This window comes from Bos javanicus, chromosome 23 (genome assembly GCF_032452875.1).
Source record: "Bos javanicus breed banteng chromosome 23, ARS-OSU_banteng_1.0, whole genome shotgun sequence".
NCBI classification, from domain to species: domain Eukaryota; kingdom Metazoa; phylum Chordata; class Mammalia; order Artiodactyla; family Bovidae; genus Bos; species Bos javanicus.
In genome coordinates this window covers 14542225-14560160 of record NC_083890.1, presented here as the reverse complement: position 1 = coordinate 14560160, position 17936 = coordinate 14542225, and the positions used below count along the sequence as shown (strand labels likewise).

Sequence of the window (17936 nt, the reverse complement as noted above, 5' to 3'; positions counted from 1 at the left end):
ACGGGGGCGCGCGTGTGTGTGCGCGCGCATGGGGGGGCAGTGTGCATGCGGGGCGTGCGGGGGAGTGTGTTTGTGTGCGTGTGGGTGTGAGTGCCTGGCTCGTTCTCTCTGAGACACACACATACACACACACACTCACACACACTCACATTCACACTCACACTCACACGCACAACCGGCTGACTCGTCTGAACTTGAAGACGCCCCACATTCCAAGATGCTCGAGGTTCCTGGGGATGCCCGGGTTTCTTCGATTTGGAAAATCCTACCGCCGTCTTCCTAGGGAGAGATTATGTTTTGTTTTGTTTTTTAATCTGGAAGAGAACAAGTTGTGCTTTTTCTTTCTTTCTTCGTGCTAAATGCCGTGGATATAACTGAATAAGCCGCTCAGGGCTCTCCCCGCGTGGACATCCGAGGCCACCATCTGCCTGTGTTCGCCGGAGCCGGAGGGCTTAGCTCGAGCCAGTCTCGGGCGGGGAAGGATGCGTGGCCGAGCCGGGGAGCCCGGGCGCCCTGCGGAACCGGCCTCGGTGCCTCCCAGCCGGGGGTAGATGCTGCCTCGCCCAGGTGAGTGGTCGCCGCCGCCACCGCGTCTCAGCGATCGGGTGTCTTCGCGAGCTCGGCGCGGGGCTGAACGCGCCCGGGGGAGCTGGGAACTTTGCATCCCTTTCTTTTTTCACTTGAGGGCTCTCTCACCCGAGCATCCCTGCGGATACTCTCTTCTCTTTTCGCCCATCGTTATCGCGGGAGGTTTCCTTTTCATTTCTTTCTTTCTTTCTTTTTTGATCGTGGGGGTGAAACTCTGGCCAGGAGCGGGGAGAGCGAGTTCCGTTTGAGGCCAGAGAGCAGGAGGGAGAGATGGGAGCTGCAGGTAGACCGAAACGTTGAAACAGCAGGAGAACTTTGCCGCCAGACCACTCTGTTGCATCTCCCCACAGGCGGAAGCCTGGCTGGAGCGGTTGCTGGGGGCTGGGTCGGACGCCAGGGCTCCCTGCGCTCTGTGGGTTGGGTGGGGTGGGTAGAGCCGGGTGTGGAGGAGTTGACTCAGTGCTGATGGAGGGAAGGAAGGCTTCATTGCAGTTCAGGGAGGCAGGCATGTAGGGCAACCTCAGGGACCCTCTCCTGTCTTCAGGTAGAAGGCAGGGAGATTGGGGAGATGGTGTGTGTGCAGCTTGGGGCATCAGAATGGCATGATGAAGCAATATGGAAACTGGTATTAGCTGCGCCTGGTTGGTAGGTCTGTCTCCCACCAGCCCTGCCCTGGTTCTAGGGTTCTAAGGTTGGCCTGGGCAAGGAGGAGGGAGAACAGTGGGCAGTCAGTGCCAGCAGTGCCTCGCTCTGCACAGACCCAAGGGGACGACAGGGAGGTGTCCTACCGATCTTTGCATCACCCCAGTACAAAGGACATAGGCAGTGAGTTCCAGGGAGACAGAGCTCCTGAGAGCCAGAAAGTGAAAGAGAAACAGGAGGGAGCCTGAGCGGGGACCGCAGGGGGACTGATCCAGGCCAGCACCAAGTGCCTGCTGAGATGCCACAGACAGACGGGCAGATACCTGCGGGGAGTGGGAGCTTGGCGGAGCCTACACCCCACACCCCAAGCTGGTGTTACAGGCATGGCTGTAGGTGATGACCCTCTGCACTCATGACAGTGAAGTGTGTATGTGTGTGTGTGTGTGTGTGTGCATGCGTGTGTCAGGGAGGGGGTCCTCTGTGGCTGCAAAGGGCTGATTGGCCTTGAGGGGCCATGGGAGCCTGGAGGCTTCAGGAAATTGACCCCCCATGGCTGGGGAGGAGCAGAGCTAGGCAGGAAACTGCCTGTCTCTGAGCTGTGAAGTTCCCTGGGACCAGGCTGAGAGGTTCTTGTTGGGCTGTTGTACGAGGGTGGGGGCTGTCTTGGAACTCACGGCTTGTGGGGAGACTGGGAGCACAGATGGGGGGATTGTGGGGAGACTGGGAGCTCAGATCCCGAGTCTTGGGGTTGTGTCCTGGGCTGATCGCTGTCCTCTGCGAAGAGCTGTACACAGCCACGTACAGCAGAGCCCCACCAGCTGTGGCCTCGCTTGTGCAGTACTTTGGAGGCTGAAGGGGATCAGAGTCCTGCAGGGGAGGACGAGGAAGCTCCAGAGGGCCTGCCGGCAGCCTCCACAGACCATGCCAGCTTCCCCGGGCCCATCTGCTGACGCTGGGATGTCGTCTCTCCCTTCTGACTCGGGCTTGGGGTGCCGAGTTCCATCTCTGTCTTCCAGCTCCTCCCCTGCTTCTGCTCAAGCCCTCTGCCCAGTCCTCAATTTAGAGTTTCTGGTCTAATTCCTGTTCAGGAATGTAATTACGTATCTTCCTACCCTGGCCCTGGGGGATACAAACAGCTAACTTGGCATTTCGGTTTCAGCCTCTGGCGATGCGCTCTGGGAGGTCGGCTCCCAGCTCCATCCCCTGTTGGGTTGGACTGGGTGCCTGCCCACCTTCTCTGATGTGCCAGTTCCTTCCTTTCCCAGGCCCTGAAATCTGAGACGCTGGGGAGTCCTGGCCTGAGAGAGGGTGAGCAGGGAGCTTTCAGGAGGCCAGATGGAGGAGGAGAGGGAGGGTGGAAGGGGTGGGAAATGCAGATGAGGTGGGTGGGGCCACTGGGAGAAGCAGGCAGCCTTTTGGGCACCCAGGCCCCGGGTTGGCTACAGTGAAAATCGCCTTTGTGTCTTGCCTGCAGTTCTGAAATAAAATCAAGGATCCAGGGGATTCTGGCCTCCAGTGTCAGGTACGTATGTCAAGCCTGTCCAGCCTGTGAGATGGAGCAGTTCTCCTTCAGAAAGTCCCCTGTCCCAGGCTGGAGGTGAGCACAGTATTGGCATCTGGGGCCTGGCTTCCCATTCTGATGGGGGAGGCTTCTAGACTGAGAGCAGAGACATAGAGCAGAAACCAACCAGAAACAGCCGAATGTAACAGGACCCTGGACAGAAGCAAGAACTATTGGAGTGTTTTGCAATTTTATTTTGAGCATAGTTGGAGTCTTAGCACAGTTTATTTGAAGTTTAGTGGTAGTTTTTGGGCACAGTTTATTTGAAGGGATAGAGTTGTCATATACAGGCATACCTTGGAGATATTGCAGTTCTGTTCCGCTATAATAAAGCAAATATCGTAATAAAGTGAGTCATGAATTTTTGGCTTCCCAGTGCATATCAAAGTTATATTTACATGATACTGTAGTCTATGAAGTGCATAAGAACATTATATCTAAAAAAAAAAAAAGCAAACCAATGTAATACCTTAATTAAAAAAGACTTTATTGCTAAAAACTCTAACCACTTGTAAGCCTTCAGAAAGTCATAGTAATAACATCAAAGATCACCGATTACAGATCACTGATCACAGATCACCAGTCACCATAGCAAACACAATAAAAATGAAAATGTTTGAACTACTGCAAGAATTACCAAAGTGTGACACAGAGACATGAAGTGGGCAAATGCTGTTGGTAAAATGGCCCCAGTATACTTGCTCGAAGCAAGGTTGTTGCCGCAAACCTTCAATTTGTAAAGAAACACAGTATCTATGAAGGGCAATCAAGTGAAGCGCAGTAAAGCAAGATGTGCCTGGAGTGGAATGGAACCTGCACTTGGAAGGCCTGGGGTGGAATTCCAGCTCTGCCACATGTGTGTTAACCGCTGGGGCCTCTGTGCTCTCATCTGGTGACAGGAAATAATGGCACATGCTTTGCAGATGTGTATGGCCCCATATTTGCCCCAGTGCCCCCCAAACCCCTTACAGATCTGGGGGAGTGTTTGGTTGGAGGGAGAAGTGTCAGAGAGGGGGAGGGGCCCTCAGAGACCTGGAGGAGAGTGTCCCCAGCCTCCCCTGCACACAGCTGCCAGGAGGGTTTGATGCCATCCTACATAAGCGGGTCATTAAAAGACTCCAGGAAACCCTCCAAGAAAACTTGGAGAATTGATATTCGAGGAGCAGATTTCACCTCTGGGGCTGTGGCACCTGCTTCTCTCCCTGCCTCTTGTTTGCTGTGGGTTTTTACAGCCATGCACATTTGCTCAGGATGCTCTGACTCTGTGTTTTACAAGTATCATCTGTCACGCTTTCCTATCTCAAGCCTGAGTGTGAAATCTCTCCCAGAATTCAGCCCCTCCTCTTCCTTCCCTGGCTCCACCTCTTGCTGCCCCAAGAGTGGCCTCACAGGGCTGGTGTCAGAGCCAGGCTAAGTGAATGGACATAGCTCTGCTGGGGCCTCTACAGGGCCTGTGATTGGACCTGGGTCCCATTTGTGGAATTGGGTGACCCACCCAGCTGGGAAGAGGGGCTTGGGCCCAGACATGTATTTAGTGGGATCTGACTAATGAGTTACTAGAACAGGGTTGGAGGACTAGTCTAACCATCATGGGTGGGCCTAAGAAAAGGTATATTCAGGGAGCAGTAAGTCAAGTCTGGAGACGGGGACCAAGGGAAAAAGCCATGTTCAGTATGCTCAGGGTGAGGGCAATCAAGAGGGCTTCTTGGAGGAGATGAAGATTTTAGGAACAGCAAAAGCCCATAAAACTCCATAGAGGTTAGATTTTGTCTTATAAATTCTCAGAGGTCACTGGGAATTTGGGAGTTTCAGGTGGGGAAAGAATGGATATTCTGAGAATTTCTTAGGCTGTCAAGACCAGCTCCTTCGAACACTTTCTTGTTTGTTTATTATGTACCAGGCACAGTGCTAAGAGCTTCACATTTTTTTCTCGTTGAATTCTCCCAATCCTGTGAAATGGTCACTGTTGGTACCTCCACTTTACAGATGGGGAAACAGAGGTTCAGAGAAGCTGGGTGCCTGCCAATTAGTTGGTAAGTGGCAGAGCTGTCACTGAGTCCTCACATCTGTCTGGATCAGCACCCACACTCTTAACCCTTCTGTACTGCCTCTGTCCCCAGGGGAGGATCAGTAGGATCAGCATGGATTGGTCCCTGTGTGTGCTCTGCTGGCCTCCTGGTCTGGCTGGTGAGGTGACTTCAGAGCCTTCATCACAGAGCCCTGGGGGGCTCAGTCTTCTCGTGGGCTTCCCTGCCTGCCATTCTGGCTCATACGCATGTGTTTAAAAATTCCCATCAGATAGTCAACATTGTCCTTCTGGACAGGATGGAAGATGGTAGGCTGAACGCTGGGCTGTGAGTTAGGGGTCCCGACTCTACCATGTGTGTGACTTGGGTGGGGCACCCCCGAGGCCTGGTTCCATTACTGATCCGTCAGGGTGCTGATGTTGACTTCCTAAGGCAGATGTAAGGTCAGGCCCATGTGAGTGTGCTTCAGCCTTGAGCAAGCCCTTTAGCACGCAGGATTATATTTCTGACCCCTTCCTAATTTTAGATCAAGTAATTAAACTGTCAAAGGCAGTGCTGCCCAGGTATGAGGGCATTGGGGCTTCCCAAGTGGTGCTAGTGGTAAAGAGCCCACCTGCCAATGCAGGAGACTTAAGTGATGCGGGTTCGATCCCTGGGTTGGGAAGATCCCCTGGAGGAGGGCATGGCAACGCACTCCAGTATTCTTGCCTGGAGAATCCTCATGGACAGAGGAGCCTGGTGGGCTACAGTCCATGGGGTCTCAAAGAGTCAGACACAACCGAAGAGACTTAGCACGCGTGCACGCACGAAGGCATTACAGGTAGGCTTTAATGTATCCGTTTCATGTGGGACTGGAGTTCCCCAATAATACACTAGGTGAGGCAGGTGGACACTGTGCCTTCTGGGAAAAGGGATGCAGAACCTGCGGAAGAAGGGTCTTTGGTCCAGACAGTTGGGTGCGATCAGTGGCGGGCAGCAGGGAAGGGACACACTGATGTTATTTCATATCATGTCATATCATTTACTTTGCAACTAGGTGCCATTATTGAAGCTTTGGCACCAGAGAGGGTGAAGGGAGTTAGCCTTCAGCCCGTGTATCTCAACCTTTCTTTAATTATTGCCCTCTTGATGAAAACTTTTAAGACACTATTTCTTATAATTTCACTCCCATAAAATTTTAATATATACTATATATCTGTTTATGTACTGTATTAGGTATCGCTGTGCTTTGTATACAAAGAGTAAGCTGCTCCCAATAACAATTTTTGCCCCCTTGGGGGCGCTGTTGCCACCAATGAGAATTCATGTTTTAGGACTAACCAGCAACTTAGCCGCAGCAGCAGCAACTGGTGGCTCAGACGGTAAAGCGTCTGCCTGAAGTGCAGGAGACCCGGGTTCCATCCCTGGGTTGGGAAGATCCTGTGGAGAAGGAAATGGCAACCCACTCCAGTACTCTTGCCTAGAAAATCCCATGGACTGAGGAGCCTGGTAGGTTACAGTCCATGGGGCCGCAAAGAGTTGGACACGACTGAGCGACTTAACTTTTCAACTAGGATTAGAAAACGAGGTAGATTTAAAGCAAGGAGAATCCAGGAGATGGTAAGGACAGACCCACACTGGCATGTCACTGCCTGGAGTGTGGTCCATGGACCAGGAGCATCAACATCACCCAGAAGTGGGCTGCTGCTGCTGCTGCTAAGTCACGTCAGTCATGTCCGACTCTGTGCGACCCCATAGACGGCAGCCCACCAGGCTCCCCGTCCCTGGGACTCTCCAGGCAAGAACACTGGAGTGGGTTGCCATTTCCTTCTCCAATGCATGAAAGTGAAAAGTGAAAGTGAAGTCGCTTAGTCGTGTCCGACTCTTAGCGGCCCCATGGACTGTAGCCTACCAGGCTCCTCCGTCCATGGGATTCCCAGGCAAGAGTACTGGAGTGGGGTGCCATTGCCTTCTGGATGGATGCAAAATCCCAAACCTCTTGAATAGGCATCTCCATTTCATTGAAATGGGGGGTAAGGGCAGGGTTGGATGCATGATCCTGGAAAACAAGGCTAGTCTGTGAACAGAAGATCAAAGGAAAAGGGGTGAGAAGCCAGAGACAAGTACGTGCTGGGTCAAACGGGTTGTTAAGCTGAGTCCTAATGGACCGAGCACGTTTAAGCAATGACACAGTCTGCCTGTGTTGTGATCCATCACTTGGTTTTTTTCCCCACGATTCCTTACATTGTGGTTGCACGTTGTGTAGAAGGTGTGGGGGTCCCATGGAGGAGACGCAAGGCAGTGTTTGACTTCGCTCCTGAGCAACAGAAGGCCAGGCGTCTGATTTGGACAGATCTAAGTCTGCTTTCTTGAATATCCCCAAGGGTCAAGGTTAATGGGCACCAGACCAACCCAAGAGGCAGACTGGAACTGTAGGCACAAGACTTAGGTGTTAAACAGGGTCAAACTGGATTAAAGAGCAAAACTGAGCTCTTGTAATTTATCAGTCTGCTTGGAGTTCTCTGCATAGAGCCTGGGACTCCTTGTCATAGTCCTATATATACAGGGTAATCCCGAAACATGAGAGACTGCAAAATCCCAAAGTTGGACTCTTTAGAACTCAATGCATTTACAATCGGCCCTCCTTATCTGTGGGTTCTTTATCCGTGGATGCAATCAAAAATTTTCAGAAAAAGACAAATCCCAGAAAGTTCTGAAAAGCAACACTTGAGTTTGCCATGTACTGGCAACTATTTACGTAGCATTTACATTGATTTACATAGCATTTACATTGTAGTCGGTATTATAAGTAATCTAGGGAAGATTTTAAAGTATGTGGGAGGCACAGATTTAGAGAATAAATTTATGGTTGTGGGGGGGCGGGGGGGAAGGATGAGGGGAAAGGGTAGTTACGGAGTTTGGGATGGACATGTACACACAACTATATTTAAAATGGATAACCAACAAGGACCTACTGCATAGCATATGGAATTCTGCTCAGTGTTATGTGGCAGCCTGGATGGGAGGGGAGTTTGGAGGAGAGTGGATAAGTGTATATGTGTGGCTGAGTCCCTTCCCTACTCACCTGAAACCATCACAACATTGTTAATCGGCCATACCCCAGTACAAAATAAAGAAGTTAAAAAAGTAAAGTATATGGGAAGATGTGTACAGGTTATGTGCAAATACTGTGCCATTTATAAAGAGATTAGAGCCTCTGGGTTTTAGCATCTGTGGGAGTCCTGGATACTAGAACAACCGTATTATGGGCATACCCTGCGTTAACTCATTCACAGCAGACGCAGCAAGAAAAGTGAGATGCTGTGTCTGTCTTAACCCCTTTTTCCTCTGTATTTCCCTCCTGGGCCATCTCCCCTTAACACCCTCTTCTTCGGTCTAAGGCCAACACAGGAAGGTCTTCCCTTTCGTCTTAACTCAGGTCTCTAATAAGCTTCACAGAAATGCAAAAATCTGTTTGGTCCTTCTACCTTCCCTCCCTAAGACTCACTTTCTACTCCTTTTCCCCAAAGCTAGCACCATCTTTCCTAGTTACCCTTCCTGATCTGTTCCGCTATTAAGGCAGCTTCAGTCAAAATAGCTGGGGGTGGGGATTTACTATGATCCCCAACTAATATTGGGAGTCTGTGCAGACTCCTACTTCAGACTAGTTGTAAACTAGGTCTTGCTGTTACATGACTCCCTCTGGTCCCCCAAATGAATGACATATGGTCACTCAGCCAGCAGGAGTTGGAGGAGATTGGGTGGGAAGCCAGGTTTAGGCTCCAGCTTGCATCTCAGTAGCTGATGAGAAAGAGATGTTGGGGCCCCCTGGAGGACAACAATGGAGGTGTAGGCAAGCTTGACCTGAGCTCCTGGAAAGCCCTGGAAATGCCCAACAAGGGCCATAAGATGAGGTCTAGTCATTCTAAAAAGGTATTGAGGACTCCTGGGTGGGCAAGTTGATCCTTTGATTCAATTTCCCTTCCCCTGCCCCCAGTGGAGCCTCTGTAATACCCAGATAAGTCCTCTTAGGGCAGAAGGGAGGAACATGGATGACCTGGAGACATGGAAATCAAAGGTTAGAGGTTAGAGGTCCTTGTACAGCACAAGGCACCAAGGTGTAGAGGACTCTCTGGGGTGCTGGGGAACTTGGTCAGGAACTTTCCAATGATTCACCCTGGGCGGTGGAGCCACCCTGGAGCCCTCTCTCTGCCAGGACACCTGTGTACTCTACATCTGCTCCTGTGTGGCTGTTTGGTGACTGTTCCTGACTGTCAGTCTGCTCTCAGGAGCTTTGATTCATATCACACCTCCCACAGTTGAGAAATCCCATGCTAGGTCAGTCCCCTGCAAGTTCTAGCCCCAGTTCTGCCTCATTTCCACCGAGATGGAGTGTGGGAGAGGGCTGGGAGATTTCTGTCCTCACACAGTGGAGGACGCCTTCTTATGGCCATTTCTCATTATGCTTATTAAAGGTCAAGTTATGGGTGTCATGATTTGCTAGAAACACTTTCATGGTCTCAATCCACCCCACCTCTTGAGCAAAGTTCTGTACTTTGCTGCCAGTATGAGAGTGAGGTCTCCTTTGATTTGTTCTAAAGTGTCCCCTCCACCCCGTGCGTGCTAAGTCACCTCAGTTGTGTCTGACTCTTCGTGACCCCATGGACTGTAGCCTGCCGGGTTCCTCTGTCCATGGGATTCTCCAGGCAAGAATACTGGAGTGGGTTGCCATGCTCTCCTCCAGGGGATCTTCCCACCTCAGGGATCGAACTCATGTCTCTTACATCTCCTGCATTGCAGATGGGTTCTCTACCACTAGTGCCACCCGGAAAGCCCTCAAGCCCATCGAGCTTTAAAGTCAGGAGAGCCTGAGTGTTCAGGATTTGGTGATCAAGCCCATGCTCCCTAGACCTTCCCTTTCATGACTGACTGGTCAGCGGTCCTCACTGATTCAGTTTAATTCAACACGCAGTTATTGAGCACCTACTCTGCACCACCCCCAGACCAGACACTGCACACAGCCCTCCGCCACCCCCATTGTTTGATTTCCCCTTCTGTATTTTTTCCAGCCCTGCATGTGGACTCCAGGACTTGGTGGGGGTTGGGGTTGGGATGGTGGTGGGGGTGCCCAGCTCTGGCTTGTTTCTACTGCCTTCCCTCACCTGTGTTCCCGTGCACGCGTGTGCATGTGTGTGTGTGTACATGTGCTCAGGACTCAGCTGAAGGTCATGCACGATTAACCACATGATGTAAAGCTGACAAGAGTGGTGTCAATGCTGGAGGTGGAGGGGTGACGTGGACCACTTGAGAAATGCGCTCTCAAGCTGCTTTCCCAGATCCCTCCCTGCCCCGCTGCTTAACTGGCTTCTCACCCTCTCACCCAAATGTGAACTGACTGGATGAAGAGATTTGGGGGCTGTGGTCCCTGTTTAGGGGCAGCTGACCCTAAAGGAACCACTTAATCTTCCTCCCAGCCCGGGCATGTACGTCACAGAGGCTGAGCTGGGAGAAGGGGAACTGAGGGGAGACCCTAGAATAGACGTAAATCCCGGCCCCTCTGTCTGGTCACAGCTTCTAAGCACATGAGAAATGAGGGCCATCGCACTGGGGGCGGGACGATTTCCTAGTCCTTAAACGGACAAGAATCTGGGCAGAGAGCTGCTGGCAGCAGGAGGGTGAGCAGAGAGAGGTTGCAAGTGGGCAAGGCAGGTTCCTTACTCTTGAGAAGCCGTCCTTGGGTGGGGAAAGGCCCACTTCTTGTCCTTGGGAAGTTTAGGTCTAAGAGGAGGGTGGAGCAGAGAAACATACACATTATCCCAGAATGCTTAGGCACTAAAATATGTGGACACAGTTCCTTCTTATGTAGGGAGCCTGGGTGCACTGGGGCCCCCATTCCTAGGGCTTACACCGTGTTCTCTTTTCCTGATCGTGTGGACTTGGGCAGGTTACTCGCTCTGGGCCTCAGTTTCCTCATCTGCAAAATGGAGACAATAATAGTACCCACAGCATAGGGCTGTTAGGAGAACTTGATGAATTGCTCTATGTGAGGGGCTGGAGCAGTGCCTGGCACGTGCCGCATGCTGTGGAGTGTGTGTGTGTGTGTGTGTGTGTGTGTGTGTGTGCGCGCGCGCGCATCCTAAGTCACTCAGTCATGTCCAACTCTCTGCGACCCCATGGACTATATAGCTCGCCAGGCTCCTCTGTCCATGGACTTCTCCAGGCAAGAATATTGGAGTGGGTTGCCATCCCTTCTCCAGGGGATCTTCCTGATCCAGATCCTGCAGGTGGATTCTTTATTGTCTGAGCCACCAGGGAAGCCCTCTGTGTAGTATACATTACTGTTATTCATGGTAGATAGACTAGCGGCATTTTTCCTAAGTGTGGAGGGGAGCAACTGTGGATCATCTTAATGGAGGCTCCTCTCCAACAACCACCCACTAAATCATCCAGCACCTTGGGGGAATTTCATAATACTCTCCACGTGATCTCATTTGATTCTACCGAAGTTCCTACCAGGCAAGCAGGAAGGACAGATGCTATGATAACACCCGTTATACGCGAGAGGACACTGAGGCACAGAGGTCGCTGAGTAGTTCCTGATGCAGTTGGGTTCTTATTATACCTGTAACCATACTGTGTTCAGCTTTGTGGCTGGGGAATTTTATGGACGAGGGGTTTGTCTGAAGATGGCTAGTGGATTCAGAATTGGACCTCACACATGGGCCTTCTTTGTTTTGGGGTCAGATTACAGGGCAATCAAGCCACATTGTGGGAGGATGTTACAGTCTACAGGCTCAGGCGGTGTCTATAGGACATGCCTCATGGGAAAGCACAAAACAGACCCTCAGGGGACGGGAGTTAGTGGCGGGGCCACAGAACATGCTGCTTTGGGTCCTTTTGAAACCACTGTTTGGTGTGCTGTGCTGGATGGGGGTGGGACGGTACTGCGGGTTCTAATGGGGATGTGGCACCTGGATTGAGGAACTTTCTATCAAGGAAGGAGGCATCTGATTCAGCCTGGTCTCTTATGTGGAGAGAAGGCCAGAGAGCAACATCTCCCTGGGCCGTGATTCCTGCCCCCGCCCCCGACCCCAGAACCGGTTCCCCAGGGCTGAGCCAGGTGGTGGGAAGTGGGACTTCCTGGGTATTTTGGTCGGAAGAAGCTGGAAAAGCCTCTGGGGGTCAAGAAAATAGGCCTTGGAGTAGGAGGCAGAAGAGGGCATGAGCTCCCCAGCAGGAGAAACCAGATTTAGAGGCATGCTGGTGGGGGCGGGGTTTCAGGAACTGGGAGGGTCAGGTGTAGGGATGTGGGGTGATGATGGGAGGATGGGTGTGTAACTGTGGGGAGGGGACAGAATTCCGGCAGTGAAGCCACAAGAGAAGAGCTGCCATGGACGCTCCCTGGGGCTTGAGCCTCCAGATTACCCCCAGGACAAAGCCAGGCTGCTGGGAACCCAAGCCCCATCCCAGGCTTCCTCTCTCGAGGGGAGAAGTCCAGGCCCCAAGCACATTTCCAGGACTTCATGATCAGCTGGCTCCATAGATCTTGGGCCGTGTGAATATGGTACATAACTAGGAGGCCCTGCAGGTACCTGCGGCCCTAGGGTAGCACCCAGCTGCAGGGAGAGAGCGGTGGCCCATGAGTTACAGGGGAGGCCGGCGGGGAGCCGGGGGTAACTCACAGCTTGGGGCTGTGAGTTATCTCTGGCAGGGCCACCCTGCCATGCTGCTGCTCTCGGCGCCGGGCTGATATTTACTGTATATTGGTTTTTAAATTACAGTACGGCATTGATTCCCTGCTCTCCAAGTTCAGCCCTCACTCGCTGCCCCTGTCTCGCTTGGCCTTTCTCTGCCTGTCCTCCTCTTTCTCCATCTGTCTTCTCTCTCTCACAGTTCAGTTTTTAACGCGGAGTGTTGTCTTACGTTGGCTCATGTTACCCTGTAGTGCTGTGTTTCTATTACCTTACGTTTATTAGAGGATGCGTTATTTTCAGCCCTTTCACATATACGGCTCTTGATGGTTTTTAAAGCGTAACTCACAACCACGTTTATCTGCTTTGGATCCCGTGACAGTGAGGAAGTAGGGGTGAGCGGAGTCGTCTCTGTTTAAAGGTAAGGAAATGGCCTCAAAGAGGCTAATGGAATGACCAGGTCATGCTTGGATTGAATTACATTATATTAAATAATCAGAATAATGGCTCCTGGGTATTGCCTGCTTATAGAGGGCCCGGCGCTGTTCTAATGTAAGATTTATATACTGATTTTATCCCCACATTAGTTCTGTGGGGTGGGTGCTGATTAGCTCATTTTTACAGGTGAGGAAACAGGCCCAGAGAAGTTAAGTCACTTGCCTGAGGTCAAACAGCTAGTCAGAGGGCAGAGCTTGGACGTGAACCTGGGGCAGCCCGGCTCCTGAGCCCACACTCTTATCTGCGATTCAAGCTGTCACATGTTGTGATATGTGTAAGGGTGAGAGATGGGAATAGAGGTGGAGCTTCCCAGTGTATGAGAGGCTTTCTTTTTTGTTTTTAACTGGAAGGCAATTGCTTTACAATGTTGTGTTGGTTTCTGACGTATAACATCACAAATCAGTCATAACTATATATGTGTGTGTGTGTATATATATATACACATACATATATCTCCTCTTCCTCAGAGAGATTTTCTTATTCTTGTACACCTTCAACGTCTGCAATAGTTCTCCTGCACCCAAGGAGAAGGGCTGGAGAACCTTGTGGTGGCTAGATGTGCCCCCAGAGGGGGATTTCAGCTCTGATCACAGGCAGAGCTGCGTAGGGCTGGACTGTCTCCTAGGGGCCCCGGCAGGCCAGTGGGCATCAAAGGAGGAGCTGAAAGTGCCTGGGGGCCCACAGGTTGTGCTGGGCACAGCCCCTTCCCTCCCTGGGGAACCCCTGCTGAGCACTGCCTCCCCGCTCCTGGGTCGTGGTGAGGATGAGGTGAGTGAACACCTATGAAAGAGCCGCCATGTCTGGCATAATTGACGTGTGTTCTCCACTTCGTTCCCCTACAGCCTTCACAAAGTAGGTATTACTTCCTTTTGTGCTGACGCAGAAGCTGGAGCTCAGAACAGCAATGGGATTTTCTTTGGGTCTAAGGTGACCAACTGACCCTCTTTGGGACCCAGGGGATTCTGGTATGCAAGACTTGAAACCAGAGAAGTCCCAGGCCAACTGGGAGGCGTCCCAGGTCACATGGACACTGAGTGGCCAAGCCAGGACCTGACCCCCGCCGTGTCTGATTCCTGCTAGGTGCCCTTACCCACTGCTCTCGATTCCCTCAGGGGTGGTGCCTCTTCTATAGCTGCCCACGTTTGCTGAGCCCTGGCTGGCTTTAGGGATGCTAAGCTATTTCATCCTTGTGCAACCTTGGGAACTAGACGTTCAGCATTTCCTGGAGAGGAAGCAGAGAGGGGAAGGTAACTCGCTCAGGTCCCCCAGTCAGAAGGTGGGGATTTGGGACCTGCACTCCTGGCCACTCTGCTGCAGCTCCCGTTGTATCTCTTCCCAGTCTTCTCCATCCTCATGGTCTTCTTTCCTCATCCTGGTAGCTTGTGGAGTAGACAGGGCCAGGCATTTTTAGCCAGTGTACAAGTCAGAAAATGGGAGCACAGAGAGGCCAAGGTACTTAGCCGATGACACGGCCTGTAAGTGATACAACAGGAGCGCTTGTGCCAGGCGTTCCCAGCTCGTGTTTTCCCCTTGTGCTTTCCTTGTTCTGTAACTCGGAAGAGGCCCCCAGCCCAGCCCAGCCCAGTCCTATTCAAATTCCTAGAGGTCTGAGGCCTGCGGTCTTGATCATCACGGGTCCCTTATGCAGAAGGCTGGTTCCTAGACTTGGGCTCCAGGTTATCCTCCTGTGCTCCGGCCTCGGCAGGTAGAGGGGGCACCTGGCTGCAGTGGACATGCCTGCTGGCCTCTCAGCTCCTCTCCTCCCACCAGCTGGGAACTGAAGGCAGGGTGAGCTGCATTTTCCTGGGAGGGCAGCAGAGGCTCTGTTAAGACCAGGCTTCCTTCTAAGGCAACGACATAAAAAGAGTTGGGAAGGACAGTGACAAGAGTCTATAAATTCTGAATGATGTTCAGGAAAGTACCCTGGCCCCCAGGGCCCATAAAACCCAGGCAGCCTGCTGGGTTGAGGGTGAATTATGGGGCCCTGCCTCTGCCACAGGGTCACCTGCCCATCAGGCCTCCCACTTCTAAGGTTCTTTTCTTTTTAACCTCTAAACTCTTTTCAGGATTCTTGGCATTTCATGGTTGTCCTCCAGCCACTCATAGAGATGAATGACTCCCCATTTAAAAGGTGGGGAACCTGAGGCATACAGTGGGTTGGTAAATAGCTCAGGCTCACCTAGGGACCTGAGTCTCTTGAGTCTGTCCTGGAAAATTCTCACTCACATTTATTGGACACATTTTACTGATTAAGCACTTTCTACCTGCCAGGAACCATTCCAAGCATTTTACGCCTGTTCACCCATTTAATCCCACCACAACCCTAGGACATAGGATTACTGTTATCACTGTTATCTCCATTCCATAGTGAAGAGACTTGGCAGAGACAGTTGAAGTCACTTGCCCAGGACCACAGAGCTGGGAAGTTGCGGGACTGTGCTTTGAACCTACATGCTTAAGCATCATGCTGTTAGCACGACCTCAAAGCAGAATGGCCCGTGATAGTGAGCAGGGGCCCCTGGCATCCCCTGGGGCACCCGCCTGGCTGCTTCTTCCCAGGAGACAGGTGGGCTCCTCTGTTCTGGGTGTTCTCGGCTCTGCGCAGTTTCAGCACACAGATAGAGACATTCCTAAAGGAATGGTGAGCAGAGGCAGGGGCGAGAAGGCCGGTGGAGAAGTGGCTAGTGGAGAAACCTCTGGGCTGGGGGTCTGGAAACCTAAGTCCTGGCCAGCTTTGTCAACAACGGGTCATGTGACCTGGGTGATCCCTCTGAGTTGCTGCCCCTTTGCCTCTGCTCTCCTCTAATTTGACAGAGGTGGGGGCGTCCCTTGGTTTGGGGGGCCCTGCTGGTGACGGCAGTGGCAGCAGAAGGACCACAGAAGCTCCAGCATCAGGCCTGGCCCTGCCTTCACTGTCAGGAATCCAGAGCTGCTGTAGATATTCACCAAGCGCCTAATATCGGTCAGCAGCTGGGCTACAGAGGCCAGTTAGATTGGTGTCTGCCCTCAGGGCGCTCCCAGGCCAGGAGGGAGGCCGGGAGGTAAATAGGCAATCGCGACACACTGCGTGCTAAGTCGCTCAGTCATGTCCGACTCTGCGACCCCGTGGCCTGCAGCCCACCAGGCTCCTCTGTCCACGGGATCCTCCAGGCAAGAATACTGGAGTGGGTTGCCATTCCCTTCTCCGGGGATCTTCCTGACCCAGGGGTGGAACCGGGGTCTCTTATGTTTCTTGCTTTGGCAGGCAGGTGGTTTATCACTCGCACCACCGGGGAAGCCCACAAGACACTGTGATGGTGCAACGATTGGAGCTGAGGAACCGAGAGAGCGTCCTGGAGGAGGCATGTCTCTCTAGGTCCTGGAAATGCTGCTGGCTAAATGGCTACAGGGGGCACCTCCCGCCCACCCTGAGGTGGGCACCGTGTGCCCTGCTGATTGCTCTCATTCGGTGGCCTGCAGAGGCACTGCCCTGTCGTCGTCTTTACTTGTCTGTACCCTCTCGCCAGCCCCCACTGGACCTCCACAGTTCCTAGCACATGTCATGTTCACTGGCCCCCCCGCCTGGAACCCCATTTCCCACACTCTGCTTGGCTGGGTCCTTCTCATCCTTCAGGACCCAGATTAAATACCGCTCCTGGGGATGGCCTGGCCACCCAAAGTCAGCCCCTTGCTGCTCACACAGGCAGCTTCCCCCCGTCCATATCCCTCTTTCTACTCTATTCATTCGTTTGTTTGTGGCTTCATTCTTGCAACCTGTGAATGGCAGGGGGGCAGGAATTCAAAGCCCAGACGGATGCTCAGACTGGCTGCATGCAAGTCCTGCAATAATGCTCACCACCTGTGTGACCCTGGGCAGGTCACTTCCCCTCTCTGTACCCCAGATTTCCCATGTATAAAACGGGGGAAATAATAGTACCTATCCCATCAAGGTGCTGTTCCCGTTGAATGAGTTAACATATGTAAAGCACTTGGAACATGGTCTGGCATATGGCAGATGATTAATAAATATTAGTGATCATTATTATTTTTATAGCTCATGCTTAGAATAGTGCCCAACGAAGAAATAGTTGATGATTAAATAAGACACATGGGCTGAATCTTGAAGGGACTAGGTTGGGGTTGGTTAAAGAAAACAGTGGTTCTTGGGCCTAGATGTACATTGAAGTCACCTGAGGGGTTTTAAAAACCAGTGATGCTTGGACCCCTATTCCAAGAGAGTCATTGATTTAACTGTTCTGGGTGTGGCTGGGGCACTGGAGTTTTTCTTTTTTAAACCTTTCCTGGGATTCTGATTCTAGGGTTGAGAAGCATAGAGATGGGGAAAGGCAGGTGCTCACAACACCAAGAACACCCTGCAGCTGGAAGGCCTTGCTGGAGGAGCGAGCAGAGAGAAAGAGGCCAAGGCAGGGGAGCTGAAGGGTGGCACAGGAAGGCAGGGCCAAGCCAGGCAGGGTCGCTATGTGCCACGTTAAGGAGCTTAGGCTTGGTGGGGAAGCTGGTGGGGAGCCTGCAAGCCTTTTAAGGCAGAAATGATACGGTCTGATTTGCCTCTAAGGAAATTGGCCTGAGTAGATGCGTGGAGGATGGTTTACTGTGAATGAAATCGAAGGTTTGGAGGTCAGAGGACAGAAGCCCTTCTGCCACCACAAGAGCAGTTCAGGGCCTGGTTCATACAGAGAAGGAGAATTGTTTGCTCTGTGTTTAATTACTTAATCCTCCTTGGCATGTCTGATCAGCGAAACTTGGACAGAGCAGCATCCTTCCTTCCACGCTGCCCGACAGCTACATTAGAAACTTCTGTCATGCTTGTTGCTCAGTCTTTCAAGTCATATCAATAAAATGGTCAAGTTGCCCGCCTTGGATTCTTTAAAGTCTGGGGTCAAGGGATTTCTTTTTTCTTCTTTTAAGTAAGATGGAATCCACCAAAGCTCCTTTCCCGCCCACTGTAAT

At 51.9% G+C, this 17936-nt stretch overlaps 1 protein-coding gene across 1 annotated transcript in view; it reads left to right on the top strand.

Moving 5' to 3' along the window:
- Positions 1-41: 41 nt before the first annotated feature.
- The window catches only part of LRFN2 (leucine rich repeat and fibronectin type III domain containing 2), a 201181-nt gene continuing 183286 nt past the window's right edge, over positions 42-17936 (top strand). Inside the window, exon 1 of the mRNA XM_061398095.1 lies at positions 42-567. The gene's annotated coding sequence lies outside the window, so the exon portion shown is untranslated. The remainder of the gene's footprint in view (positions 568-17936) is intronic.